Source organism: Leuresthes tenuis, unplaced genomic scaffold, assembly GCF_036924035.1.
Source record: "Leuresthes tenuis unplaced genomic scaffold, fLeuTen1.0.hap1 SCAF_86, whole genome shotgun sequence".
NCBI lineage: Eukaryota > Metazoa > Chordata > Actinopteri > Atheriniformes > Atherinopsidae > Leuresthes > Leuresthes tenuis.
The window spans coordinates 51,509-68,493 of NW_027325440.1; the positions used below are offsets into that span (position 1 = coordinate 51,509).

The 16,985-nt window shown below is 43.0% G+C and overlaps 2 non-coding genes across 2 annotated transcripts; both read right to left on the bottom strand.

Moving 5' to 3' along the window:
- Positions 1-10,292: 10,292 nt before the first annotated feature.
- LOC140286350 (U2 spliceosomal RNA) lies at positions 10,293-10,483 on the bottom strand. The gene has a single exon (XR_011911183.1). It is a non-coding gene; the product is annotated as a U2 spliceosomal RNA (small nuclear RNA).
- Positions 10,484-10,799: 316 nt separating this feature from the next.
- LOC140286368 (U5 spliceosomal RNA) lies at positions 10,800-10,913 on the bottom strand. The gene has a single exon (XR_011911198.1). It is a non-coding gene; the product is annotated as a U5 spliceosomal RNA (small nuclear RNA).
- Positions 10,914-16,985: the final 6,072 nt, after the last annotated feature.

Sequence of the window (16,985 nt, forward strand, 5' to 3'; positions counted from 1 at the left end):
CTGACTTAAAACTGTTTGTCCTCCTTATTTATCCACTTCAAATCAAGTTTCAACAATTAAAAACAATTTGTAGTTTGAGAAAGAACAACTTAATCTTCAGCAATCAGTATAAAAAGAGGTGCAAATGCCAACCATACATACGTAAAAGGTGGAGCGGAAGTATTCAGCTGCAAGTAGGTGTGAATGTTCGACCATAATTTGTAAAAAGCGGGTAAGAAAAGGTTCGAATGCCCGACTATATATTAACAAAAGCGGGAGGAGAGGTCTTCGGATGAGTGGGTGAGAATTTCCAACCATAATCTATAAAATACGGTGAAAAAAAATATGTGAATGCCTCATAGAACACTAAAAGCGGAAGTGTTCGGCTGCAAGAAGGTGTGAATCTCTGACTATATTTGGTGAAAAGCAGGTGAAGCAAGGTCTGAATGCCCAACCTTACATCATCAAAAGCGAGATCAGAGGTGTTTGGCTGCAAGAAGGCCATAGTTTGCCAAAAGCGGGTAAGGTGCGAATGACCGACTAAATATCAACAAAAGTGGGGGCGGAGGTCTTCGGATACAAGTGGGTGTGAATATCCCACCATACAAGTATGGTGGAGAGGAAGCTGTGAATGGCCGACCATAGTAAAAGGCGGGTGAGAGAAGGTGCGAATGTCAAACCATACATAATCAAAACAGGGAGCGGACGTGTTCTGCTGTAAGAAGGTGTGAATGTCCAACCATAGTTGGTAAAAAGCGGGTAAGAAAAGGTTAAAATACCCGACTGTACACAATCAATAGCGGGAGTGGAGTTGTTTGGCTACTAAAAGGTGTGAAAGTCCGACCATGGTTTGTAAAAAGCGGGTAAGAAAAGGTTAAAATACCCGACTGTACACAATCAATAGCGGGAGTGGAGTTGTTTGGCTACTAAAAGGTGTGAAAGTCCGACCATGGTTTGTAAAAAGCGGGTAAGAAAAGGTGCGAATGCCCGACAATGTATGATCAAAAGAGGGAGTGGAGGTTTTCGGCTGCAAGAAGGTCTGAATGTCCAACCATAATTTGTAAAAACCGGGGAAGAAAAGGCTCGAAAGCCCGACTATACACCATCAAAAGTGGGAGCGGAGGTGTTCAGCTGCAAGACGGTCTGAATGTCCATCAATAATTGCTAGAAAACATGAAAGAAAATTTTCGAATATCAAACTGCACATGATCATAAGCGGGAGAGGAGGTGTTCAGCTGCAAGAAGGTGTGAATGTCTACCCATAATTACTGAAAAATGGGTAAGAAAAGGTGCGAATGCCTAACCATACATCATCAAAAGAGGGAGCGGAGGTGTTCCGCTGTAAGACGGTGTGAATGTCCAACCATAGATGGTAAAAAGCGGGTAAGAAAAGGTTAAATTACCCGACTGTACACAATCAAAAGAGGGAGCGGAGTTGTTCAGCTAAGAGAAGGTGTGAAAGTCCGACCTTGGTTTGTAAAAAGCGGGTAAGAAAAGGTTCGTATGCCCGAATATACACCATCAAAAGCGGAAGCGGAGGTGTTCGGCTGCAAGATATTGTGAACGTCCGACCAAAGTTTGTAAAAAGCAGTTAAGAAAAGGTTCGAATATCTAACCAAACATAATCAAAAGCGGGAGCAGAGCTGTTCGACTGGAAGTAGGTGTAAATGTCAGATCATAATTTGCAAAAAGCTGATGAGAAAGGGTAAGAATGCCCGACTATACACCATCAAATGCGATAGCGGAGTTGTTCGGCTGTGAGTAGGTGTGAATCTCCAACCATAATTGCTGAAAAATGTGTTAGAAAAGGTAAAAATGCCGGTCCATACATCATCAAAATCGGGAGAGGTGGTGTTCAGCTGCAAAAAGGTCTAAATGTCCATCAATAATTGCTAGAAAACATGAAAGAAAATTTTCGAAAATCAAACCACACATGATCATAAGTGGGAGAGGAGGTGTTCAGCTGCAAGAAGGTGTGAATGTCCACCCATAATCCCTGAAAAATGGGTAAAAAAAAGGTGCGAATGCCCAACCATACATCATCAAAAGCAGGAGTGGAAGTGTTCGGCTATAAGAAGGTGTGAACGTCCAACCAAAGTTTGTAAAAAGCAGTTAAGAAAAGGTTCGAATATCCAACCATACATAATCAAAAGCGGGAGCAGAGCTGTTCGACTGCAAGTAGGTGTGAATGTCAGATCATAATTTGCAAAAAGCTGATGAGAAAGGGTGAGAATGCCCGACTATACACCATCAAATGCGGGAGCGGAGTTGTTCGGCTGTGAGTAGGTGTGAATCTCCGACCATAATTGCTGAAAAATGTGTTAGAAAAGGTAAGAATGCCGGTCCATACATCATCAAAAGCGAGAGAGGTTGTGTTCGGCTGCAAGTAGGTGTGAATGTCCAGCCATAATTACTCACAAACGGGTAAGAAAAGGTAGTATTGCCAGACCATATATGATCAAAACAGGGAGCGGAGGTGGTTCAGCTGCAAGAAGGTTTGAATGTCCGACTAAAGTTCAAATATATTAAAGAAAGCGGGAGGAGAGGTCTTCGGATGAGAGTGTTTGAAAATTTCTGACCATAATGTATAAAATGCGGTGAAAAAAAGGTGTGATAGAACACTATAAGGTGGAGCAGAAGTGTTCGGCTGCAAGAAGGTGTGAATGTCCGACTATATTTGGTGAAAAGCAGGTGAAGCAAGGTCTGAATGCCCAACCTTACATCATCAAAAGCGAGATCAGAGTTGTTTGGCTGCAAGAAGGCCATAGTTTGCCAAAAGCGGGTAAGGTGCGAATGTCCGACTAAATATCAACAAAATTTGGGTCAGAGGTCTTCGGATGCAAGTGGGTGTGAATATCCAACCATACAAGTATGGTGGAGAGGAAGCTGTGAATAGCCGATCATAGTTTGGAAAAAGCGGGTAAGAAAAGGTTTGAATACCCGAACATACACCATCAAAAGAGGGAGCGGAGGTGTTCCGCTGTACGAAGGTGTGAATGTCTGACCATAGTTGGTAAAAAGCGGGTAAGAAAAGGTTAAAATACCCGACTGTACACAATCAATAGCGGGAGCGGATGTGTTCGGCTACAAGAAGGTGTGAAAGTCCGACCATGGTTTGTAAAAAGCGGGTAAGAAAAGGTGCGAATGTCCGACAATGTATGATCAAAAGAGAGAGCGGAGGTGTTCGGATACAAGAAGGTTTGAATGTCCCACCATAGTTTGTAAAAAGCGGGTAAGAAAAGGTTCGAATGCCCGACTATACACCATCAAAAGCGGGAGCAGAGGTGTTCTGCTGTAAGACGGTGTGAATGTCCGACCATAGTTGGTAAAAAGCGGGTAAGAAAAGGTTAAAATACCCGACTGTACACAATCAATAGCGGGAGCGGAGTTGTTCGGCTACTAAAAGGTGTGAAAGTCCGACCATGGTTTGTAAAAAGCGGGTAAGAAAAGGTTCGAATGCCCGAACATACACCATCAAAAGAGGGAGCGGAGGTGTTCCGCTGTAAGACGGTGTGAATGTCCTATCATAGTTGGTAAAAAGCGGGTAAGAAAAGGTTAAAATACCCGACTGTACACAATCAAAAGAGGGAGCGGAGTTGTTCAGCTAAGAGAAGGTGTGAAAGTCCAACCATGGTTTGTAAAAAGCGGGTAAGAAAAGGTTCGTATGCCCGAATATACACTATCAAAACCGGAAGCGTAGGTGTTCGGCTGCAAGAAGGTGTGAACGTCCGACCAAAGTTTGTAAAAAAGCAGTTAAGAAAAGGTTCGAATATCTAACCAAACATAATCAAAAGCGGGAGCAGAGCAGTTCGACTGCAAGTAGGTGTGAATGTCAGAGAATAATTTGCAAAAAGCTGATGAGAAAGGGTGAGAAATCCCGACTATACACCATCAAATGCGGTAGCGGAGTTGTTCGGCTGTGAGTAGGTGTGATTCTCCAACGATAATTGCTGAAAAATGTGTAAGAAAAGGTAAGAATGCCGGTCCATACATCATCAAAAGCGGGAGAGGTGGTGTTCGGCTGCAAGTAGGTGTGAATGTCCATTAATAATTACTTTAAAACATGAAAGAAAATTTTCGAATATCAAACCAAACATAATCAAAAGCGGGAGCAGAGCAGTTCGGCTGCAAGTAGGTGTGAATATCAGATCATAATTTGCAAAAAGCTGTTGAGAAAGGGTGAGAATGCCCGACTATACACTATCAAATGTGGGAGCGGAGGTGTTCGTCTGTGAGTAGGTGTGAATGTCCGACCATAATTGCTGAAAAATGTGTTAGAAAAGGTAAGAATGCCGGACCATATATCATCAAAAGCGGGAGAGGTTGTGTTCGGCTGCAAGAAGGTGTGAATGTCCAGCCATAATTACTCACAAACGGGTAAGAAAAGGTACTATTGCCAGACCATATATGATCAAAACAGGGAGCGGAGGTGGTTCAGCTGCAAGAAGGTTTGAATGTCCGACTAAAGTTTGTAAAAAGCGGGTAAGACAAGGTGTGAATGCCCGACAATGTATGATCAAAAGAGGAGCGGAGGTTTTCGGCTGCAAGAAGGTCTGAATGTCCACCCATAATTACTGAAAAATGGGTAAGAAAAGGTGCGAAAGCCCAACCGCACATGATCATAAGTGGATGAGAAGGTGTTCGACTGCAAGTAGGTGTGAATGTAAGATCATAATTTGTAAAAAGCGGGTAAGAAAAGGTAAGAATGCCCAACCATAAATTATCAAAAGCGGCAGCAGAGTTTCGGCTGGTATTTATCAATGTCTAGATAGATTTCAACAAAAAACAACGTTGTACTTTGCAGTAAAAGAAAGTGCAAATCAAAAGTTTTAGGAATCCGAGAATAAGCTTATTTTCATGAGTTCTGCACGATTTCGGATTTTATGTATAAAATGAATTCCTTCACGCAAACTAAGTTAACACTGCTTTGTCCTTCATATGTACCCATTTCTACATATATTTCAAGCATAAACTTCCTCATATTACCCTGAATGAGAAAGAGCCACACTTGTGATTAAGCCATACCTCCCTTTTGAGGAGTTCTGCATGATTTGGGATTTTATCTATAAAATTAATTCCTTCACTCAAACTATGTTAAAACGGCTTTTACCTTCATATTTATCAATGTCTCGATAGATCTAAACAAAAAAACAACGTTGTACTTTGCAGTAAAAGAAAGAGCCAATCAAAAGTTTTAGGAATCCGAGAATAAGCTTATTTTCATGAGTTCTGAATGATTTCGGATTTTATGTATAAAATGAATTCATTCACTCAAACCAAGTTAAAACTGCTTTTTCCTTCATATTTATCGATGTCTAGATCGACTTCAACAAAGAACAACATTGTATTTTGCAGTAGAAGAAAGAGCAACACTGAAGGATCAGGAATCCGAGAATAAGCTTCTTTTCTTATGGGCAAGTGGGAACTGCTTTGTCCTTCATATTTATCAATGTGTAGATGGATTTCAACTTCTTCTACTGCAAAGTCCAATGTTTTTCTTTGTTGAAGTCGATCTAGACATTGATGAATATGGAAGGACAAATCAGTTTTAACTTGGTTTGAGCAAAGCAATTCATTTTATAGCAAAATCCGAAATCGTGCAGAACTCATGAAAGCAGGCTTATACTCGGATTCCTGAAACTTTAGATTTGCTCTTTCTTTTACTGCAAAGTACAACGTTGTTTTTTTGTTTAAATATTTCTAGACATGGTAAATATGAAGGACAAATCAGTTTTAACATAGTTTGAGTGAAGTAATGCATTTATAAGCAAAATCCCAAATCATGCAGAACTCACGAAATGCTTTTTCTCGCTTTTCACTGCTTTTTACAAACTTTGGTCGGACGTTCACACCTTCTTGCATCCGAACACCTCCGCTCCCGCTTTTGATGATGTATATTCGGGCATTCGAACCTTTTTTTACCCGCTTTTTACAAACCATGGTCGGACTTTCACACCTTCTTGTAGCCGAACAACTCCGCTCCCGCTATATATTGTGTACCGTCGGGTATTTTAACCTTTTCTTACCCGCTTTTTACCAACTATTGTTGGACATTCACACTGTCTTACAGTGGAACACCTCCGCTCCCTCTTTTGATGGTGTATGTTCGGGCATTCGAACCTTTTCTTACCCGCTTTTTACAAACTATGGTCAGACATTCAAACCTTCTTGTAGCCGAACACATCCACTCCTGCTTTTGATGATGGGTATTCAAACCTACTTGTTGCCCGCTTTTCATTAATTATGGGTGGACATACACACCTTGTCGCAGCCAAACACCTCCGCTCCCTGTTAGGATAATGTATGGTTGGGCATTCGTACCTTTTCTTACCCATTTTGCAGTAATTATGGGTGGACATTCACACCTTCTTGCATTTGAACACCTCCTCTCTCGCTAATGATCATGTGCGGTTTGATATTCGAAAATTCTCTTCCATGTTTTCTAGCAATTATTGATGGACATTCAGACCTTCTTGCAGCTGAACACCTCCGCTCCAGCTGTTGATGGTGTATAGTCGGGCTTTCGAGCCTATTCTTCCCAGATTTTTACAAAATATGGATGGACATTCAGACCTTGTTTCAGCCGAAAACCTCCACTCCCTCTTTTGATCATACATTGTCGGGCATTCGCACTTTTTCTTACCCGCTTTTTACAAACCATGGTCGGACTTTCACACCTTTTAGTAGCGGAACAACTCTGCTCCCGCTATTGATTGTGTACAATCGGGTATTTTAACCTTTTCTTACCTGCTTTTTGCCAACTATGGTCGGACATTCACACCTTCTTACAGCGGAACACCTCCGCTCCCTCCTCTGATGGTGTATGTTCGGGCATTCGAACCTTTTCTTACCCGCTTTTTACAAACTATGGTCAGACATTCACACCTACTTGCAGCCGAACACCTCCGCTCCCACTTTTGATGGTGTATAGTCGGGCTTTCGAGCCTTTTCTTCCCCGGTTTTTACAAATTATGGTTGGACATTCAGACCTTGCAGCCGAAAACCTCCGCTCCCTCTTTTGATCATACATTGTCAGGCATTCGCACCTACTTGCAGCCGAATACTTCCGCTCCACCTTTTAGTGATGTATGGTTGGCATTTGCACCTTTTCTTACCCTTTCTTACCCTACTGATTGCTTAAGATTAAGTTGTTTTTTCTCAAACTACAACATTTTTTTAATTGTTGAAACTTGATTTGAAGTGGATAAATAAGGAGGACAAACAGTTTTAAGTCAGGCTGATAGAAGGAATTAATTTTATAGCAAAATCTGTATTTCGTCATATGTCGAGAGATGTTTATTGCTGAAGAAGTTCTTTCTCATTCTACAAAGTACAACGTTGTTTATCGTTGAAACTTGATTAGACATGAATAAATATGAAGGACAAAGCAGTCTTAACTTGGTTAGAGTTAAGGAATTCGTTTAATAGGAGAATCCGAATTCGTGCATAACTCGTAAAATAGAGCTTATTTTTGGATTCCTGAAGAATGAGTCTGGTTCTTTCTCATAATACAAAGTTTGTTGTTTATTGTTGAAACTTCATCAGAAGTGAAGAAATAAATGAATGCCTATCAACAAATGTGGGATCTAAACTCTAGTGCTTCCTCTAAAATAATTTCCTTTCTCAATTCAGAAATGTGTGTGTGTAAGTCACAACACCCGTGACACCAAAACGGCTTTCTTTTCTCTCTTTTCTCTACACTCTGCACTGTGAGCACACACACCAAATCAGAAAGGCTTTTTTCTCTCTTTTCTACATTATGGACTGTGGGGACTCTCTTTTTTTTTTTGATTGTGTGCCAGGGCGTTGTCTCACGTATTAGATTATGCTTACGATACGAATGGGTTTATCAGTCACATCAGAATCCATACATACTGATCCTCCCGTAATAAAATGGTCGGATCTTATCAAACACACTTTGTTTCTTGTGACAATCAAGTCAGCGAAACAGCGTATACACGTCAAGACACTGAATCAAGTTTGCCACAATAACTCATAAGTTTGGCAGTATTGCTCTGCCGTCAGCAATCATACACCCATTTTATTTTCATGAGACATGTGCAGGCACCTGTTCATCTACTGTTCTATCACTATGAATTAGTTTATCTATTATCAATAAGGATACTTCTACAACTACTCTATCAAAGTATGTCCAGACTTCTTATGTTGTCAGTTGCTATATATGAATAAGTGGGTAGCTACTGACAAGCATTAAGCATGTCACACAGCCCAAACATATAACATTTCAGGACACACCACACAGTAACAACCACAGTGAAGCGTGTCAAAGCCCAAACATGTAACATTCAACAGGACACTTACACAACACATTCAAATCAAACAGTCAGACAACATACAAGAACATATACCCCAGCCGGCATTGCTCCCTGCCTATTTTCCTACAGCTCACTATGTGTGCGCACACCTTTATTCACAAACTCTTCAACTTATACTCTTTTACCAAAGCTGCTACAGCTCGATTGGCCGAATACCCTTAGATCCTATTTCGGTGAATTTGACATCTGCCTTACATGTAACAGATTAGCGGTTTAGCAGTTTTAATTTAGTTTGAGTGAAGGAATTCATTTTATAGCAAAATCCGAAATCGTGAAGAACTCATGAAAGTAAGCTTATTCTCGGATTCCTGAAACTTTAGATTTGCTATTTCTTTTACTGCAAAGTACAACGTTGGTTTTTTTGTTTAAATCTTTCAAGACATGGTAAATATGAAGGACAAAGCAGTTTTAACATAGTTTGAGTGAAGGAATTCATTTTATTGATAAAATCCCAAGAGTCTGCTGAGAAAAGAGAGTGAATGCGGGGGGGGGGGGGGGGGGGGGGTTGGGGGGGGGGGGGGGGTCCGCAGAGGCCCTCCGGGAGCCAGGGGCAACAGCCCACCGATGTCGCCAGGCCCCAGCCGCCCAGACATGGGCCGTGCACTGGATCCGGGCCCCAGGAGCCCGAGCGCCCCCAAACCCCACCCAATACCCAGGAGGGCCAAGCGCCCCAGACAGCCACACAGTGGGTCAGCGCCTGCCCCAGCACCCCGGGCCAAGTGCCCTGGGAGTCAAGACGTGCCCACAGGTGGGTGAAGTCGCGAGCAGCGGAGAGAGGCCACGCCGCCCCCCCCATCGGGAGAAGCACAGGCAGGCCAGGCGACAGCAAGTCCAAGATCCAGGCCCAATCATTACCACACACACTTTCATGTCCCATACATCCACACGTCCTCCCTCCCTCGACTCCGCTGGGGTGTAGTGCAGCGGGCACACCAGGGGGCCAGCAGCCCCCCAGCCACCACAGACCCCAAACCAGCAGAACAATTAATTAATCCTCCTGGCCCCTCCCGCCCCGAGCAGCAACCAGGAAGCAGGGGTGTGCGAAGAAGACCCCTCCCCTCACCCTTCTGGCTCTTCAATATTTTCTAATAGTGAGCAATTAAAATTGAGGGGCAGCCAAACTTGTAGAACTGGGAGCGTGGCCCTCTGGGCAGCCTACATACCCAAAGAGCCCCGCCCACCAGATGCCACTCAGTGTAACCACCCCCCAAGACCTAATGTGTGTGTGTGAGTGTGTTTGATAAGTAGTAATGTCTAAGGTGTAATTAAAACAGGGGTGGGAACTGCAGAGTGCAACTACTGCAGAGTCCACTACACCCCACCGAACACACACGCCCCCAAAACCCTTCATGTGTGAGTGTGTGCTGTGTACAGGAGCCAGAAGGGAGAGGGGTATGGGGATATACACTGGGGGCAGCCAGGGACTGGCTGCAATAGGCATCCCCGCTACCAGGGAGCCAACACAGGACAGGAGGGCCTGATGTCCACCAGGCTCGGGGCCTGCAGCGACGATATTCTGGGAGCTACTGTACCCCCAGAAGGTACCCATCCCGCCCCACCCCACTCAACCCAACCCCACTCCGGAGGACCTCTACAAAAAACAAACAAACAACAACAAAAAACAAACAAACAAACCACCCGGTCACACCAGTCGCAGCAGCCCGGGCCTGAGACCCACCATCACCCAGGCCCCCCCAGGCCCCCCCTCAACAGGTGCGCTCTTGTGAAAAAGCAAACAGCGGCAGCAACAAAAACACAACGGGAACACCGTATTGAGGCTTTGTTCTGACCGCTCATTTGGTATGGCGTTTCTTTCAAGCAATTCTCCCGGTTAGCCCGCACTCGGCTCGCTCCCAGAGCCGTGTTAAAGTCTACTTCGCATTCACTCTCTTTTCTCAGCAGACTAAAAGAAAGTTTCATCTTGGGCTCCCTGTAACTTGCATCCTGCACCGCTGTTTGCTTTTTCACAAGAGTAGAGAAGAGCGCACCGTTCCCAGCGGCACTGCAGTACGGGGTCAATGCTTGGAGTGAACGGAGCAAGCTAATTTTTCAACTCCTATTGCTAAAAATCCATTTAATATGTAGTCCTCGTATAGAGGACATATCAGATATTAAACTGATAAGAACAGATACTACACTTGATCTTAGCCAAAAGGCCGAGAAGCGACAACTGTCCACTGGTTCACGTCCGAGGGCCCTTCCTGGCACAATGCGCACTTGTCCGCTAACACCCCTGTTCTTTTTATGGCCATAGGTGGCCAGAGTGTCACTTTGCACCTCCGCCCACCTGCTGCACTGAGCACTCTTCAGCCCTTTTAAATGGTATAACTTTGCACTCCCGCACGCTCCAGCAAGCACCATTCAAGCAACAACTTTGCACTCCAGCTTCGAACATCAGCACAATCGCAACAAGTAAGGCGACTCTACTCAGAGAAGTCACTCTGCACAGTAACAAGATTTCTTTTGCACAGACAGAAAGGGCTTCACCCGCAAAGGTAAAGCCTGCCAAAAATAGAAACAACTCATTAGTGCTGCTCTCCACGAAAGTCTTTAGTAAAAGGCGAAAGACTTGTATGTTATGAAGAGAAACCAGAGTACGATTATCCATCACTGCGGGAGCAGGGCATCAGGCTAGTTGCCATAGCCACCTTCCCCATGGTGAGCGTTGCTTGGTTGAAATGCTTGCCCCTGTGCAATCGACAAGGCAGCAACAAAAACACCACGGGAACACCGTATTGAGGCTTTGTTCTGACCGCTCATTCGGTGTCGCGTTTCTTTCAAGCAATTCTCCCGGTTAGCCCACACTCGGCTCGCTCCCAGAGCCGTGTTAAAGTCTACTTCGCATTCACTCTCTTTTCTCAGCAGACTCTTGGGATTTTATCTATAAAATGAATTCCTTCACTCAAACTATGTTAAAACTGCTTTGTCCTTCATATTTACCATGTCTAGAAAGATTTAAACAAAAAAAAACAACGTTGTACTTTGCAGTAAAAGAAAGAGCAAATCTAAAGTTTCAGGAATCCGAGAATAAGCTTACTTTCATGAGTTCTTCACGATTTCGGATTTTGCTATAAAATGAATTCCTTCACTCAAACTAAATTAAAACTGCTAAACCGCTAATCTGTTACATGTAAGGCAGATGTCAAATTCACCGAAATAGGATCTAAGGGTATTCGGCCAATCGAGCTGTAGCAGCTTTGGTAAAAGAGTATAAGTTGAAGAGTTTGTGAATAAAGGTGTGCGCACACATAGTGAGCTGTAGGAAAATAGGCAGGGAGCAATGCCGGCTGGGGTATATGTTCTTGTATGTTGTCTGAGTGTTTGATTTGAATGTGTTGTGTAAGTGTCCTGTTGAATGTTACATGTTTGGGCTTTGACACTTCACTGTGGTTGTTAACTGTGTGGTGTGTCCTGAAATGTTATATGTTTGGGCTGTGTGACATGCTTAATGCTTGTCAGTAGCTACCCACTTATTCATATATAGCAACTGACAACATAAGAAGTCTGGACATACTTTGATAGTAGTTGTAGAAGTATCCTTATTGATAATAGATAAACTAATTCATAGTGATAGAACAGTAGATGAACAGGTGCCTGCACATGTCTCACGAAAATAAAATGGGTGTATGATTGCTGACGGCAGAGCAATACTGCCAAACTTATGAGTTCTTGTGGCAAACTTGATTCAGTGTCTTGACGTGTATACGCTGTTTCGCTGACTTGATTGTCACAAGAAACAAAGTGTGTTTGATAAGATCCGACCATTTTATTACGGGAGGATAAGTATGTATGGATTCTGATGTGACTGATAAACCCATTCGTATCATAAGCATAATCTAATACGTGAGACAACGCCCTGGCACACAATCAAAAAAAAAAAAAGAGAGAGCGGTTTTGTGTCCCCACAGTCCATAATGTAGAAAAGAGAGAAAAAAGCCTTTCTGATTTGGTGTGTGTGCTCACAGTGCAGAGTGTAGAGAAAAGAGAGAAAAGAAAGCTGTTTTGGTGTCACGGGTGTTGTGACTTACACACACACATTTCTGAATTGAGAAAGGAAATTATTTTAGAGGAAGCACTAGAGTTTAGATCCCACATTTGTTGATAGGCATTCATTTATTTCTTCACTTCTGATGAAGTTTCAACAATAAACAACAAACTTTGTATTATGAGAAAGAACCAGACTCATTCTTCAGGAATCCGAAAATAAGCTCTATTTGACGAGTTATGCACGAATTCGGATTCTCCTATAAAACGAATTCCTTAACTCTAACCAAGTTAAGACTGCTTTGTCCTTCATATTTATTCATGTCTAATCAAGTTTCAACGATAAACAACGTTGTACTTTGTAGAATGAGAAAGAACTTTTTCAGCAATAAGCATCTCTCGACATATGACGAAATACAGATTTTGCTATAAAATTAATTCCTTCTATCAGCCTGACTTAAAACTGTTTGTCCTCCTTATTTATCCACTTCAAATCAAGTTTCAACAATTAAAAAAATGTTGTAGTTTGAGAAAAAACAACTTCATCTTAAGCAATCAGTAGGGTAAGAAAGGGTAAGAAAAGGTGCAAATGCCAACCATACATCACTAAAAGGTGGAGCGGAAGTATTCGGCTGCAAGTAGGTGCGAATGCCTGACAATGTATGATCAAAAGAGGGAGCGGAGGTTTTCGGCTGCAAGGTCTGAATGTCCAACCATAATTTGTAAAAACCGGGGAAGAAAAGGCTCGAAAGCCCGACTATACACCATCAAAAGCGGGAGCGGAGGTGTTCGGCTGCAAGTAGGTGTGAAGGTTCGACCATAATTTGTAAAAAGCGGGTAAGAAAAGGTTCGAATGCCCGACTATATATTAACAAAAGCAGGAGGAGAGGTCTTCGGATAAGAGTGGGTGAGAATTTACAACCATAATCTATAAAATGCAGTGAAAAAAAAGGTGTGAATACCCCATAGAACACTAAAAGGTAGAGCGGAAGTGTTTGGCTGCAAGAAGGTGTGAATGTCTGACCATAGTTTGAAAAAGCGGGTAAGAAAAGGTTCGAATGCCCAAACATACACCATCAAAGGAGGGAGCGGAGGTGTTCCGCTGTAAGAAGGTGTGAATGTCCGACCATAGTTGGCAAAAAGCAGTTAAGAAAAGGTTAAAATACCCGATTGTACACAATCAATAGCGGGAGCAGAGTTGTTACGCTACTAAAAGGTGTGAAAGTCCGACCAAAGTTTGTAAAAAGCAGTTAAGAAAAGGTTCGAATATCCAACCATACATAATCAAAAGCGGGAGCAGAGCTGTTCGACTGCAAGTAGGTGTGAATGTCAGATCATAATTTGCAAAAAGCTGATGAGAAAGGGTGAGAATGCCCGACTATACACCATCAAATGCGGTAGCGGAGTTGTTCGGCTGTGAGTAGGTGTGAATCTCCAACCATAATTGCTGAAAAATGTGTTAGAAAAGGTAAAAATGCCGGTGCATACATAATCAAAATCGGGAGAGGTGGTGTTCAGCTGCAAGAAGGTCTAAATGTCCATCAATAATTGCTAGAAAACATGAAAGAAAATTTTCGAAAATCAAACCACACATGATCATAAGTGGGAGAGGAGGTGTTCAGCTGTAAGAAGGTGTGAATGTCCACCCATAATACCTGAAAAATGGGTAAAAAAAAAAGGTGCGAATGCCCAACCATACATCATCAAAAGCAGGAGTGCATGTGTTCGGCTACAAGAAGGTGTGAACGTCCAACCAAAGTTTGTAAAAAGCAGTTAAGAAAAGGTTCGAATATCCAACCAAACATAATCAAAAGCGGGAGCAGAGCTGTTCGACTGCAAGTAGGTGTGAATGTCAGATCATAATTTGCAAAAAGCTGATGAGAAAGGGTGAGAATGCCCGACTATACACCATCAAATGCGGGAGCGGAGTTGTTCGGCTGTGAGTAGGTGTGAATCTCCGACCATAATTGCTGAAAAATGTGTTAGAAAAGGTAAGAATGCCGGTCCATACATCATCAAAAGCGAGAGAGGTTGTGTTCGGCTGCAAGTAGGTGTGAATGTCCAGCCATAATTACTCACAAACGGGTAAGAAAAGGTAGTATTGCCAGACCATATATGATCAAAACAGGGAGCGGAGGTGGTTCAGCTGCAAGAAGGTTTGAATGTCTGACTAAAGTTCAAATATATTAACAAAAGCGGGAGGAGAGGTCTTCGGATGAAAGTGGTTGAAAATTTCCAACCATAATGTATAAAATGCGGTGAAAAAAAGGTGTGATAGAACACTAAAAGGTGGAGCGGAAGTGTTCGGCTGCAAGAAGGTGTGAATGTCCGACTATATTTGGTGAAAAGCAGGTGAAGCAAGGTCTGAATGCCCAACCTTACATCATCAAAAGCGAGATCAGAGGTGTTTGGCTGCAAGAAGGCCATAGTTTGCCAAAAGCGGGTAAGGTGCGAATGTCCGACTAAATATCAACAAAATTTGGGGCGGAGGTCTTCGGATGCAAGTGGGTGTGAATGTCCGACTATATTTGGTGAAAAGCAGGTGAAGCAAGGTCTGAATGCCCAACCTTACATCATCAAAAGCGAGATCAGAGGTGTTTGGCTGCAAGAAGGCCATAGTTTGCCAAAAGCGGGTAAGGTGCGAATGACCGACTAAATATCAACAAAAGTGGGGGCGGAGGCCTTCGGATGCAGGTGGGTGTGAATATCCCACCATACAAGTATGGTGGAGAGGAAGCTGTGAATGGCCGACCATAGTAAAAGGCGGGTGAGAGAATGTGCGAATGTCAAACCATACATAATCAAAACAGGGAGCGGAGGTGTTCTGCTGTAAGAAGGTGTGAATGTCCAACCATAGTTGGTACACAATCAAAAGAGGGAGCGGAGTTGTTCAGCTAAGAGAAGGTGTGAAAGTCCGACCTTGGTTTGTAAAAAGCGGGTAAGAAAAGGTTCGTATGCCCGAATATACACCATCAAAAGCGGAAGCGGAGGTGTTCGGCTGCAAGATATTGTGAACGTCCGACCAAAGTTTGTAAAAAGCAGTTAAGAAAAGGTTTGAATATCTAACCAAACATAAGAATGAGTCTTTTCCGCTGTAGAATGCCCGACTATAGACCATCAAATGCGGGAGTGGAGGTGTTCGGCTTTGAGTAGGTGTGAATGTCCGACCATAATTGCTGAAGAATGTGTTAGAAAAGGTAAGAATGCTGGACCATACATCATCAAAAGCGGTAGAGGTGGTGTTCGGCTGCAAAAAGGTGTGACTGTTCGACTAAAGTTTGTAAAAAGTGGGTAAGACAAGGTGCGAATGCCTGACAATGTATGATCAAAAGCGGGTGCGGAGGTGTTCAGCTGCAACAAGGTCTACATGTCCATCAATAATTGCTAGAAAACATGAAAGAAACTTTTCGAAAATCAAACCGCACATGATCATAAGTGGGATAGGAGGTGTTCAGCTGCAAGGTGTGAATGTCCACCCATAATTCCTGAAAAATGGGCAAAAAAAGGTGTGAATGCCCAACCATACATCATCAAAAGCAGGAGTGGAAGTGTTCGGCTACAAGAAGGTGTGAACGTCCAACCAAAATATGTAAAAAGAAGTTAAGAAAAGGTTCGAATATCCAACCAAACATAATCAAAAGCGGGAGCAGAGCTGTTCGACTGCAAGTAGGTGTGAATGTCAGATCATAATTTGCAAAAAGCTGATGAGAAAGGGTGAGAATGCCCGACTATACATCATCAAATGCGGGAGCGGAGTTGTTCGGCTGTGAGTAGGTGTGAATCTCCGACCATAATTGCTGAAAAATGTGTTAGAAAAGGTAAAAATGCCGGTCCATACATCATCAAAAGCGAGAGAGGTTGTGTTCGGCTGCAAGTAGGTGTGAATGTCCAGCCATAATTACTCACAAACGGGTAAGAAAAGGTAGTATTGCCAGACCATATATGATCAAAACAGGGAGCGGAGGTGGTTCAGCTGCAAGAAGGTTTGAATGTCAAACTAAAGTTCAAATATATTAACAAAAGCGGGAGGAGAGGTCTTCGGATGAAAGTGGTTGAAAATTTCCAACCAAAATGTATAAAATGCGGTGAAAAAAAGGTGTGATAGAACACTAAAAGGTGGAGCGGAAGTGTTCGGCTGCAAGAAGGTGTGAATGTCCGACTATATTTGGTGAAAAGCAGGTGAAGCAAGGTCTGAATGCCCAACCTTACATCATCAAAAGCAAGATCAGAGTTGTTAGGCTGCAAGAAGGCCATAGTTTGCCAAAAGCGGGTAAGGTGCGAATGTCCGACTAAATATCAACAAAATTTGGGGCGGAGGTTTTCGGATGCAAGTGGGTGTGAATATCCCACCATACAAGTATGGTGGAGAGGAAGCTGTGAATAGCCGACCATAGTTTGGAAAAAGCGGGTAAGAAAAGGTTTGAATGCCCGAACATACACCATCAAAAGAGGGAGCGGAGGTGTTCCGCTGTACGAAGGTGTGAATGTCCGACCATACTTGGTAAAAAGCGGGTAAGAAAAGGTTAAAATACCCAACTGTACACAATCAATAGCGGTAGCGGATGTGTTCGGCTACAAGAAGGTGTGACAGTCCGACCATGGTTTGTAAAAAGCAGGTAAGAAAAGGTGCGAATGTCCGACAATGTATGATCAAAAGAGAGAGCGGAGGTTTTCGGATACACGAAG